This window comes from Spermophilus citellus (genome assembly GCF_964194105.1).
Source record: "Spermophilus citellus genome assembly, chromosome: 1".
NCBI classification, from domain to species: domain Eukaryota; kingdom Metazoa; phylum Chordata; class Mammalia; order Rodentia; family Sciuridae; genus Spermophilus; species Spermophilus citellus.
In genome coordinates this window covers 270,232,626-270,247,062 of record NC_138182.1, presented here as the reverse complement: position 1 = coordinate 270,247,062, position 14,437 = coordinate 270,232,626, and positions in this window count along the sequence as shown.

The following is a 14,437-nucleotide window of genomic DNA, read 5'->3' as shown; positions in this document are numbered from 1 at the left end:
AGGTTCATTTTATGATGATAAAAGGGTCAGTGCACCAGGAAGACAATCAGACTTAATTTTTAGATGCCTAATAATAGAACTTAGAAAACCATAAAACAAAAAATAATAGAAGTACAAGGAGAAACAGATAAATTCACAATTAACCAGAGTTCAGCATTCCTCTATCAATAATTGATAGAATAAATAGAAGACTTAACCCTGCCAATGAATTTTACCCATGACATTCAGAGAAAACTCTTCCTACCAATAAGATATAATTTTTTCAAATGCATATACAACTTTTACCCAAGTTAGACTACAAAACAGGTGGACCATAAAACAAGTCTCAATACAATGCATATTCTATAACATAATGGAATTAAATTCAAATTAAATATTAATAACAGAATACCATTGGGAAAAAACTCAAATATTTGGAAACTATATAATAAACAACAAAATAACACATAGATCAAAGAAGAAATTGAAAGCATTATAAAGTATTGTATAGTGAATAAAATTGTAAAATCAGCTTATCAAAAATATGAGGGATGCTGCTAAAACAGAATTTAGGGGAATTTTATAACACAAAAATACATATGCCATAAAAGAAAAAAGGTTTAAAATCAATAATTTCAGTTTCTTAAAGAGTTAAAAGAACACCTAGGGTAGGATACAACCATTCTATTCCTAGGTATTTACTCAAGAGAATACCATACATCCGTACCAGTACCAGACCCAAATGTACATGGCATTGTTATCTATAGAATAGATAGAAGCAACTCAAATGTCCTTCAACATTTAAATTAAATGGATAAACAAACCATGCTATGTTCATACAATGGAATACTGCACAGCAATAAGAAGAAATGGGCTGGGGATGTGGCTCAAGCGGTAGCGCGCTCACCTGGCATGCTTGCAGCCCGGGTTCGATCCTCAGCACCACATACCAACAAAGATGTTGTGTCCGCTGAGAACTAAAAAATAAATATTAAAAATTCTCTCTCTCTCTCTCACTCTCTCTCCTCTTTCACTCTCTCTTTTAAAAAAAAGAAGAAATGGACTATTAATGCAGGCAAACGTGAAATAACCACAAAATAATGTTGTTACTTGAAAAAAACAAGACCAAAATGAGTATATATTAAATGATTCTATTTATTTAAAATCACAGAAAATGCAAGCTAGTGATAGAAAGCAGATAAGTGGAAGCTTGGATTGGGAGTTATGGGCCAATGGGAAGGGGCAAGTAGGAAGAAATACAAAAGAGCAAAAGAAAAATGTGAGGTGTGATGGTTATATTCCATGTTATTGATTGTAGGGATGATTTCATGTATGTGTATGTGTGTGTGTATGTGTATGTATATATATACATACACATACACACACACAAATATGTATGTATAAATATGCATGTATGCATCTTATATGTTAGTACTGCTGGTGTCAGAAGAATCAGTCTATTCCTAAGAACATTGCCATTCTTGACTCTTTGGGTGTAGAAGTTATTAGGGAGAACGTCAGTCAGTAAATTTAATTCCTAGACCAATTTCTGGGCTATGAACCTGTGCTAGGTACCACATCTGGTTCCTTTAAGAGTTTTATTAGTAGCCCCTACGAGATATAGTTAGCAACTCAAACAAGAGTGTTAATGAGATTCTGAATTGGGTCCATGAGTCTTGGAATGATATTGAATAAAGCATCACCCGTGGGTCAGCAAGGAGGCAAGTCAGATGACAGGAGTTCTGCAATCACTTGAGGAAGCAGAGTACCCAGTTTTCCCTGAGGCCATGGGAGGGAGAACACTAGGACAACAGCCCAAAATCAACCAGGTCAGCTGGTTCCTAGTGATCAGGTGGAGGAGAGATACCCCCTCAGCAGGGTCTCATGACTGTAAGGGATGGGACTAATGCACAGTGCTACCCTTTCCATTGTCACTTCTTTCCTATTGGTAAACTAGTATAAATAACTATTACTGAATACTTTGTGTGGGGCTGTGTATCAAACCTATGTATCATAAATTCTTCATGCCAAGCTAGTTTGGTAGTCTATCTGTTAGGGTTACATTTGACTCTATATAGTTTAACGTAATAGCATTCTTCTTTTGTTCCTCTCTTCATTAACCAGGGATCCAGGAAGGATGGACAGTCCGTTTTATGTACACTGCTCAAGAGCACTGTTCCTTCACCCCACCTGCATTTGCTTGGCTACTGGGTCCCAGCAGAGGAGAAGGTGAAGAGGAAAAGCATGGGCCAGCTGAACCTTACTCGCTCTGGATAGGCCCCACCCGGTGACATCTGCTTATAGTTCATTTGCCAGAACTCAGTCACATGCCCCTCTGTTGGAATCTGGGAAATGCGTGTCTCCAACTGGAAATATCCTTGAATCAGTAATCATAGAATAATTGCATCGTTAAAAGGAAGAAAGAAGCCCATCGGGGTGATACACATCTGTAATCGCAGCAGCTCAGGAGTCTGAGGCAGGAGGATCAGGAGTTCAAAGCCAGCCTCAACAACAGCAAGGTGCTTAGCAAATCAGTGAGATCCTGTCTCTAAATAAAATACAAAATAGGGCTGGAGATGTGTCTCAGTGGTTGAGTACCCTGGAGTTCAATCCCCAGTACCAAAAAAAAAAAAAAAAAAAAAAAGAAAAAAAGGAAGAAATATAGCATTGCCACTGAATGTGGAACTAGCAGCACTTTCAGAAGATGATGTTAATAAACCCATTTTACAGATGAAGAAACTGATGCTGAGAGATTGGTAGAATTAGAAACTAGTGGAGCTGAGATTAGAACTCAGCCACTTGGCTCCAGGCTCTATATACTCTCACTACAGTGGGAGTTGGCTACTCTGAGGGCTGTGCCCCTACTAAGTTCTCTGTTATTAGTAGTTACATTCTATACAAGCAATATAATGAATGTTTTTCTATTGATTTATTTCAGGTAGCAAACTCACCTAACAATATCTATATCCTAAGAAATTGATTAAAGATTTACTGGAATAAATTTGGGTTTTATTTACATGTTATGCTACTTGCTTTAAAAATGCAGGATTTTTTCTACCTCCAGAATGAGGAATTAGATTCCAGCTGTAGCTTATTCATAAACTCAGCCAATACACATTGTAGTTTCTGACCAGGCTGTGATCACAACCCAAATTCCTGGTTTAGGACCAGGTCTTTATATTCACCAAATACGTCATATTTGCCATCTCTGTACTGATGGTGGCTCTTTCCTAATCTACAGCAATGTCATTTGCAGGATTTCCAGCTGCTTTAAAAAATATATAGGGCAGAATGGGTGAAAGAAAAGGTGCCAGTTTCCATTTCCTCTCTTCTCAGAAAAGATACCAGTACAGAATCCTATAAGCTCTCCTCTCAGTGAGAGCTCTGAGTTTCATGTGCCTAAATCAAAGTAAGGCACCAAACCTGTTCTGCCAGTTTCCAGGGCCACTGAGTTGGCACAGGCACAGTGCAGCCTGACTCCAGTTCCTTGTCTTGATCTATAATGCAGGATCCACGTGTATTTTAAAAATCACACATCTGTCATCCAGAATCTGGGGGCATGTAGGTTCAGCTGCTACTCTCTTTTTTTTTTTTTTTTTTTTTAAAGAGAGAGTGAGAGAGGAGAGAGAGAGAGAGAGAGAGAGAGAGAGAGAGAGAGAGAGAGAGAGAATTTTTAATATTTATTTTTTAGTTCTCGGCGGACACAACATCTTTGTTGGTATGTGGTGCTGAGGATCGAACCCGGGCCGCACACATGCCAGGCGAGTACGCTACCGCTTGAGCCACATCCCCAGCCCTGCTACTCTCTTTACCAAGACTTCAGATAGGCTGAGGACACATAGATACTTGAAGTTTATGTCTAAGCATGTGTTTATGTCAGTAAGCAAGAAAATAATAGAATTCACCTTAATCAGATATTCTGAATTACGTTTTGTAGAAAGAAGTAAATAGAAAACCGTGAGTGCAAACCTGACATTGTTCAAGGGACTCTGAAGACGCTTGCAAAATGCCAGAAAATCCCAATCTCTCACTGGATTTGGGGGAGCCTTAGTGTCCACAGTGCTCAAATTATCCAGATAAGTGCCAAATCTCCCCCAACTTGGTGTCTACTGGGGAGCCACATTAAATACTTATTGATGGAAATTGGTCTTGAACTTCAGAATTTCCTTTCATCTATTGAACAGGCCATGGAGAAGAACTGTCCAGTTTGAATTGAGGAGATATTTCTTGTCTCTGGTTTGGTTTGTTTGGACATTGCTGGCAATGAACACTTGCGTTTGTTTGCATGTTTATAGAGAGTACTTTATTTTACCCTGTGTGAACTTGACATTTCACTTTTAATATAAACAAATTGCAAATAAAGCAGCAGCCATTTAACCCTGTGCCAACCAGAATAGCTAAGATACAAAAACATAATCTGGAAGCTTCTAAATGTGTCTGCTTTTGTTGGAAAGACAACCCCAAGGCAGGATCACAGAACGAAATCGTTCAAGGAAATGATAAAGGACAATGATGTTTTCAATTTCCTATTCATTGCCTCAGTTGTGGTTCACAATAACAGTAATCAAACCATTTTGACATTTGGCTGTGCTGGGTGAGTTTAATGATAGAAGTCCCTTCGTTCCTGGTTCTGACCATTACTTGGGTAATAATTTTTGGTCCCTTCCCTCTCTCCCTGTCCTTCCTCTTCCACTCCAGCATCCGGAAACATAATATTACCTGTGTTTTTTTTGTGCAAATAGCCTAAACTTTTTGAGATATTTTTTTCTCATCTGTGAAATTTTCATGCTAGTTATCTCAGAGTCGTTAGCAAGATAAAATAGACTGTGTGTTTTGCACAGTGTCTGGAACATAGAACATGCCCAATGCTGACTTCCTGAAAATGCTACCTATGGAGATAAGACTCCATGTTTAGAAGGGAACTGTTTGTGGTTTTATGATATTACATTTCACGTTATTGCCTTAAAATTCTTAACTCTTTTTTTTTTTTACGAAGGGTTCACATTTCCATTTTGTACTGGGGTCTCCAAATTATGTAGCAATTCTGCCTGTCCTTTTTTCCTCTTTTTACCCCTTTTTTCGGATCAATCAGATGTTCTCTTGGTCTCTGTAAATGTTTGTTAATTGAGATATGTATATATGTACATATATAAACATACATGTGTGTATTTATTTGTTTATATATACATATATATGTAAGTGTAATTTAAATATTAACAATTCTGTGTCAATATATGTGTGTGTGTATATATATATATATACACATATATAATTTTTGCTATATATATGTCCCCATAATCATATAGGAGTCCAGTGATTATTCTACTGCAAAATCTAAGTATATGACTAAAGAACAAGAAAAGAAACAGACATTATATATGATTTACTCTCATTGCAGAGAATTTAACCAGAGCCCTGAGCATTGAACATATTTTTGTTTCATCAATTTCATTAGTAAAAGGTATCATTTACAAGGTTAATGCTAAATTAATTTGCCTTGTAAAGATTCCATTGTTTTGAACCAGGCATGGTGACACACGCCAGTAATCCCAGCAAGCCAGGAGGCTGAAGGATCACAAGCTTCACGCCAGCCATAGCTACTTAGCAAGGCCCTAAGCAAATTCTCCCTGACCTCCAACCCCATTGAGCCATTCCAGAAGGTTATTAGCGCTGACTGCATGGTGGTATCCTCTAGAGAGTTTTCAAAGAAAACCGTCAAGGTCCCATCCCAACTTGAGGTCCTGTCTCAACCCAAAAGTAAAAAGAGGCTGGAGATGTGGCTTAGTGGTAAGGTGCCCTGGGTTTAATGTCCAGTACAAAAAAGTAAAAAACAGAAAGAAAGAAAGAAAGAAAGAAAGAAAGAAAGAAAGAAAGAAAGAAAGAAAGAAAGAAAGAAAAGAAAAGAAAAGAAAGACTATTATATTTCAACAGGGAGAAATGTGTAGAATTTGAGAGGTCATATTTCATAGAAACAATGTTTATGATCCTATTATTTTTTCATAAACTGTAACTCATCTCAAAGCTTTAATTTAGGATTATTTTTTCTTTCTAAAAGAGAAAAGAGACATTTTTCTTCTAAGACAAATAAGTAACTAGCACAGAGTGCTTAATTATGAGAATGGCTTTTCATCTTTGAATTTCCCTCGTTTCCTGATTTTGGTGAATATCAAAATTCCATATCATTACAAATAAGTGGCAGTTCAAGATGTAAGAAAACTGACAAAAATCATCAAATACTCTATTTGCCCAGATGATTCGGGCTAACTACACAGTTAAAAGGCACCCTCCTATTGGAAGGAGAGTTGGATATGACTTATGCCAAAAAAGTCCTGGAGGAATCATTTCCTATGGTTCTTTGGGAGGTCTCTTCTCCCTGCACCCCCACCCTACTGAACCAGTCCAGAGGGTTGTTAGCTCAGGCTGCATGGTGCTACCTTCTAGGAAGTTTTCAAAGAATATTACTCAGGTCCCATACCAAGCCAATTCATATTTAAAATGTCACAAATCTGATATGCAGCTAGGGTTGGGAACCTCTGGCACAAGTGGTTCTTCTGCCCAGGTGGAGTCTGTTTGTCCCCACCCTTGTCCCCTGAGGAAAGGACCACCTGGTGAAGGAACAGCTGGTTCTACAAGTTCCTGCTTGTTTCCTCCTATCCTGAGCTAAGAAGTGGGAAAGAGAACAGAGGGTTCCAGGTGTGGGCCTGGAGGGAGGATTGTTCTTTGTTCTGTTTTGTGTTTGCCTTTCTGCCAAAGATGTGGAAGAGAATAAAGTTCTCACTATCTCCTGCAGCAGGTTTTTCAACCTTGGGCTGCTGACATTCAGGGCTGGAAAACACTTTGCTGTGGGCACCATCCTGCACGTTGTAAGTTGGTTAGTGGCATCCCTGCCTTCTACCCACTAGATGCCCAGAACATTCACCTCTTCAAGTTATGACAACCAAAGAATATCTTCGGACATTTCCAAATGCCTCTTGACTGGAAGAGAGACTTTCCCTTGAGTGAGACTGTTGTCCTAGAGGTAACAATTTGGCAGTGACTTTGAGGGTATGGCTTTTGTGAGAATTGGCCAAAGAGGGCTTTGGTGGGACATGGGTGGAGACAGTGATGTTGGCTCTGGTAGCAAGCACAACTTTAAAGACAGAAAGGAAAAGAAAGGGCAAGGTGGGGAGAATCTAATGGGAATCTCATGAAAATCAAAAGGAGCTTCATATTGTAGAGGAAAGAGACCAGATAGTGGAGAAAAGGGGGAAATACTACCGAATGATGTCAACCAAATTATATTGTTATATTGTGTGAGTGTGTGAATACATAACCTCCCACCAGTATGTATGGCTATAGGACACCAGTAAAAAAAACAATATGGGCAAAAGCTATGAGAAAAAATGATATAAAAAATTAGATATGAATTAATAATAATACTAATAAATAAACAAGTCATTGTGACCATGGTCCAGCAGTGAGTGGCAGGGAAGGCCAAGCCAGTTATACCAAGACTCTGGATGAAGACAAGGCTAGGCAGCTAGGCAGAGAGGCAAGGGGGTGAGGGGTCTGAGAACCACCCAGAAACCTCACCGAGAGGGAAGATATTGACTTCACTTTGCCTAGGGCTGCTGGAGGCAAACTCAAGAGGCTGGAAGGGTCCTTGAATGCCACTTTTAAAGGACTAAAATGTCCTTTCTGCATTGGACTATTAAGGAAGTTCTAGTTTAATAGGGTGGAATATTAATGGAAGGAAAGAAGAGCAGGCTTTGCTTTGAAATCTCCTTGAGATTTATTTAACACTATAATTAATGTTTCATTAGTCACAGGTATTACGGTAGGACCTTTAAAGTTAGACTACATTTCCTTCCACTCAAATAAATCTAGCCATATTTACCTGTTTTACTCCCTCTCCTTAGATAAAAGAGGAGAGGGAAGTTAGCGAGGATGAGAGAAGCAATTTCAAAAGCCTATGAGCTTAGTCCTGACTCCACAATTTAAATCACATAATTGTACCATTTAGGCTTGGAAGGGACCAACATCTCCTCTATGCTTTTCCATAAGACTCTACAGAAAGACACCGATCACTTCTACACCAACAAAAAGTTAGAGCTTTTAGTAGACTGATAGATAATATAATGTTTTTTAAACATATGTATGGAAGATTCTTTGAAAAAACAATGCTGAAATACTTTCCAGAGCTGGCTCCCATAGTCACCACTTTTCCTTTTACAGAGAATCATAAACTTTAAAGCAGAGTGTGATGTCAAAGGTTATCTGGTCCATCAATCATCCATCTTAATAAAGACTATGAACTATGAGAATGTTACATTACCCATTTCCACTCAAAAGTGCACCTGGCTAAATGAAAGCATACTGAACGGTACTGAAGCTTCAAAGCCAGAAAAATTCCATAAGCTCCCCATGTCCCCTTCTGACTCATATAACTACCATTTGACCACCTCTCTTTCAATAGTCTAAGAAATGTACTGTTCATTCAGCCTGTTCAAGTGTTTGAATGGAAATAAACCAATTGCCACTTGGAAAAATTGTTGAAGTGTGTTCAGAGAACCTTACACCAAGGTTTAGCTGGTGGTGTTCCAGGCCTCATATCAAGTTGCAAACAGGCTGCTTTTAGACCAGCTCAGCTTTCATATACTTTTTTTTTCAGGTCATAGAAGGCTGAAGTTTGCAAAAGAAAAAAGAAAAATAATCCCCAAATTTTATTCAGTTTAGAGGTAAGCAAGAACCCCAAAAACATGTTTTTAGCAATAAGACTTTAGTAATAATACTGGATAGAAATGCAACCAAGTGGGGCTGACAGAAACCCAGGCAAAGACCCAGGAGATTCTTGTGAGCAGCTGACTCTTTGCCTCACCAAACTATGCCCCCTTTTCCTCATATGTGAACTGAGGATATGAGTAATAAAGTCTCTATCACTATGAAAGTATGATCTCATTCTCATATATATATATATATATATATATATATATACACACACACACATATATATATATAATTAATATTTATTTAAATTTTGGTGCTGGGAATTGACATGTGCACTTAATCACAGAACCACATTCCCAGCCTCCCCTGCCCCCCTTTTTTTGATGCTTTATTTTGAAACAAGCTGTCGCTAAGTTGCTGAGCCTATCTTCAAACTTTCAATCCTCCTGCCTCAGCCTACCAAGCCACTGAGATTACAGGCATGCACCACCGAGCCCAGCTCATTTTTATGTATTTTAAAAAATGTTTATAATTGCATAATCATTTCTGAAAGAAGTATCCTTTCAATAGATAGATGCATAATTATGTACAATCTCATATTTTGAGTGGTGGGATGAAAAATATTATGTGTGCCATCATAATCATCCCTAAATCCATTTCAAGTTTACCATGCCTGTCAACTGTGTCAACTGCCCTCCTATATATAATACCATGTACCTGACATTCCCTGTTTTCAGACAGTCTTGGTTCTACCTCTGGCTTGCAGTGAGATCTAGAAAACTTACTAATTTTCTCTGGGCATTTCTTGCTTTTTCTTCCAAACGGAGAGGAGGAAGTAGGCTATCTCCTGGATCTCCAGCTTAAAACATTCAGTGGTCAAGATGAGTTGGCTGTAGTGTGCTGACCCAGTGTCCCCATCCCCTGTAAGTAATGTCCCCCTCCTACTGTAAGTAATAATTTGCAGGGATGTTCCACAGGATTGGCTGAAAGGAAAGGCAGAAAGGCTGTGAGTAAGTGTGTGTATGTGTGTGTGTGTGTGGGGGGGGAGGTGTCGAGGGCAGAGAGAGACAGGTGTGGGCAAGAGAAGGGCATGGGTGGTGGAGGGAGCTTAGGAAAACTTTGTTTCAAGAGGAAGGCTTAACTGGTAAAAAAAAAAAAAAAAAGACCAAAATACTGCTTCTACTACTACTACTACTAGTGCTACTACTATTACTAATAATAACTCTTCCAGCCACAGGTTCCTGCTCTCAGAAGTGCTAGATGTACTAAGAGTGTTTTCATGTCCCTTCTTACATGAGGATCTGAAGCACAGGTAGACAGTAGGCTCCGGCTCTACAGGATGGGACCCTGAGCTGGAAGTGCTATCAGTAGCCTTTCACCATAAGTATCCTAATAAGTGCTGAGTGATTCTAAGAATAGAATAGATTAGACAAATGTTAAATAATCAAAGGAAGACAACAAAAAGTATGATCTCATGTCTATATATTATTTTTAAAAGATGTTTACACATGCACAGGTCATTCCTGAAATATTACCTAAGAGTTTGGAGAAGGGGCTGGTGAGAATGGAGAAGTTGAAGGAGGAAATAGATTTGTTCTTTATGTAGTATGTGGGAAAAAAAGTCATGTGTCAATTTAACCTTTCTAATAAGGATACTAATTAATTCTGAACATTCAGGTTGGCTGTAAGATGAATTGTATGATTTAGGTAGTTTGTAAAACACTTCCCAACCAGTGATGGAATGCAGAGGGTAGCCTTGAAGCCAAACTCCTCATGGGAGACAGTGTCGCTTGATGGGAAGGGATTGGGCTTGGCAGTGAGACAGGTATGAATTTGAAACCTGTCTTCTTAACTCATCTGCAGCTGTACATCACTGGGCATGTTAGCTTCTGAGCCTATTTTTCTCTGCAAAACATAAAAATAACACCCACTTTGTAGTTACTATCCATTGTCTTAACCTGGATCTGCCCCAACGTTATCTACTTTCTGTGGGGGAATGTGCTAGACATCCAAGTCAGCCATGCTGCCCTGCCCCTTTCTCCCGCTCATGGGTCTGAGAGTTAAATAGGAACTACTTAATTCAAGTTTCTTTCTGGGTAGAAACAATGAGGAATCAGTCTCAGCAGCTGCAGAAAAAGCTCCGTGGGGCCTCCAAGTCCTGGAGCTCAGCCTTTTGCATTTGCGTCTCTTGGCAGCCTCAAAGCAAACAGCAAGAATTACATTGTGCTTGAGTTCACTGAATTTAATAAACATTAGTGGAGTGTTCATTATGTGCTCAGGACTTTTAGAGGGCATGAAAGAATTGTGTAAGTGGACCAGTGCCTGCCCTCAGGAAGCCTGAAGTCTTGTGACTGGAGATCATCCGGATTGAAGGGTATGATTTATCCCTGGGGCAGGTCTTGGTTCAAAATGAAGTCTGACCACAGGAATGAAGATGAGAAGAAAACATCCTGGGAGACTTAACTTTATTTGCATAATCAAACCTTGTGAGAGTCACATGCAATCCCAGAAGTTCAGCTCCTGGGGGTGTTGGGACTCAAGGGAGTTTTCCTTTGGGGATGCGATCAGTGATTAATCTACTGTGAATGCTGGAGAAAGCTCCTCCAGAGTGTTTCCAGAGCCCCTAGGCCTGGCTTAGCCCCTTCCCTGCTTTCCCACATTACCTTTACTCAGGCACATCTTCATCTCTCTCTCTTACAACTGCATTATAGGAATCTGCTTAAGGATCCTTCCCTGGCCTGGGGTTTGGAGGGAAGGGCTAAACCAGATTAAACAGGTTTTAGCTGAAAGACCTCTCTGAGCTCATGTGTGCTGTGAATATGCAATTTTTGACCAACACATTTGACCATGGATTCTCTTTTGGGAGAGACCTTTCAATAACTCCTAGGACTGTATTCTAAGCAGCACAGTTTTAGAAGTGCTGTTCTAGCTACCAAAGGAAGAGAAATTATGAGACAAGGTCCCTGCTCTTAAGGACCTCAGAATTTGGTGGGAAAGATAAAAAGACTGAACCAGGAATTGCAATTCAGTCCACTAGTGCTAAAGTACAGGTACATACAGGGGATTTGAGAGGGTAAGCACAGAGAATCACAAAAAAGTCAGAGAAAACATCAAGGGCAAGATGTTGCTGGCTCTGAGTCCTGAAGCCTTTGTTCACCAGTATGAAGGGGCAATCCAGGTAGTGGGTACACATGCTCAAAGGTCTGGAACTATGAGAAAGCCTGGTCTGTTGAGGAGCCCGCAATTGAAGCATGAAGTTCTGCTGAGGAAATGTCTGCTAGATGGGGGAAAGAAGCCCAATTAGGGAGATTTGTGTTGTTACGGTTTAGATATGAGGTGTTCCCCAAAAGCTCATGTGTGAGACAATGCAAGAAAGTTTAGAGGTGAAGTGATTGGGTTATGAGGGCCTTAACCTAATTAGTGAATTAATCCACTGAAATGGATTAACTGGGCAGTAACTGTAGGCAAGTAGAATGTGCCTGGAGGAGATAAGTCACTGGAGGTGTGCCTTTGGGTACAAATTTTGTCCCTGGTGAGCAGAGCCACATCCTGATTGCCATGTTCTGAGCTGCCTTCCTCCTCCACACCCTTCCGCCATGATGTTCTGCTCACCTGGGACCCAGAGCAATGGAGTCGGCCCAGAGCAATAGAATCAATGACCTAAGGCTTCTAAAGCCAAATAAATTTATCTTCTTCTAATTGTTCTTGTCAGGTTTTTTGGTCACAATGAAAAAAAAAAAAAAACTTGATCACAACATGTGTCAAGTATTGTGTTTAAACATTCAGGTAGTAAGCAAGGAGAAGTCATTGACCCTTGGAGTAAGATCATCAGCTTACATCTTTAAAAAGACCATTACAGTAGACTGGATATCAGTGACTGGTTAGGAAACCCCTGGAATATCCAGGAGAAAGATGATGAGGGACAACCAAGGAAGAGTGCTAACAAATTCACAGACAATTTGAGGCAGAATGGACGAAGCTAAATGAGGCAAAGAGGACTGCAGCTTTGGCTTGTGTTACTGGTGGATGACGACATCGTTATCCAGAAGAGAGTCAGCATGGAGAAGATCAGGGCTTCCATTTGGGGCCTGCCAGCTATTTGGTCACACAGGATCTAGTTCTCTTCAGCTCTGGAGTTCAGGCTAAAGGTACCTACTTGGGAGCTGTAACCTAGAAACAGTATCTCAAGCCACAGGGGTAATTGAGGTCGTTCAACAAAGTGAAGAAAGAAATGCAAAGAAGTGAGTTAAACACCAAACCCTGGAGGCCAAATCACAAAAGAGCCCAGAGGGAAGGAGCCACAAAGTCCCAGTGGCAGTGGAAACAGAGTCTTATAGAAGAAATACAGCCTGGAAATCAACACATACATATCTTCCTGCGTCTGTCAGGAGTACACTGACCCATGTAAGAGCCATTCGGTGGTGATCAGAACCAGGGCCCAGGAGAGTGACAGCCGGGCTGCCTGTCCCTGGATTTCTCTCCGATTTCATCACAACTTCAAGACCACCTGGGACGTAGGCCCTATGTGCTGAGGATGTGCCTGAGTCCTTCCCTCGCCAGGCCCACATTCCCACCTGGTGGTGATCCTGGCTCCAGTCCTTCATGCCTGTGACCTGGATGGCTGGCTCCTTGTCTTAGTCAGCTCAGGCAGCTATAACAAAACAGCATACACTGGGCAGCCTCCTTACAGTTCTGGAGGCTGGAAGTCCATGGTCAAGGCCCTGGCAGACTGGTCCTGGTGGGGCCTGCATCCTGGTTCCTAGACACTAGACTTCTTCCTGTGTCCTCACATGGAAAGAGAGGAAGCAAGTTCCATCAAGACTTTCATCAGGACACTGACCCCATTCATGAGTGCTCCTCCCACATGACCTCATTTTGTCCTAGTGGACTCCTGGAGACGCCACTTCCCAACACCATCATGTTGAGGGCTGGAGTTCCAACATATGAATTTGGGGAACATAAGCATTCAGTCCATCACACCCTTCTGAGGTCGATTTTGCCCCTGAGCCTCCATCCTGCCTCAGCTTCCTCTGCCAGATCCAAAGCACCAGGTCCCAGAAGATCAAGAAAGATCAGGCCTCAGTCTTGGGTCTGGAATTATCCTTACAGAAGCCACAGCTGAGACCCTGGGAAAGATGGTCAAGGCAAAGTGTGGAAATGGGAAGGAGAGAGATGATGAGAAATTTGGGGTGATAATCTGCTTTGGGGGGACTAAGAGAGGAATGGGAACCAGAAAGGTAGACTGAAATTCATCTTTGAGAATATGGCAGAAGAACCAAGAGAAGGTAGCCATGTGTAAACCAAGGAACTGAATAGCCAGACAGTGTGGAAGGCTCCCTGGGAACAGGCCCAGTGGACCTGCAAACACAGAGGTCACAGACAACTTGCCAAAGACACGTTCTGGTCACACAATGATGACACAACTCCCAGGGAAGGCAAAAGGATGATTTTTTTTTTCCCCCAGAAGTTTGATGATGGAGTACAAGTAATCCATTAATTTAAAAAATTAAGCCCAAAACACTGAGAAAGAACGACGAATAATTTATTTTATTTTATTTTTAAGCTTCCAAACCTGCCCCTAGTACCAAAGAATCAAAAACCTATTGGGAAAACACATGCACGTGTGTACACACGTACACACACACACACACACACACACACACACACACACCCCTAACTGAAAATACAAGACAGTTGTGGAATTATTCAGAATTTTCAGTGCTCAGCCCTGTTCCATGGGATGCTTTTGTTT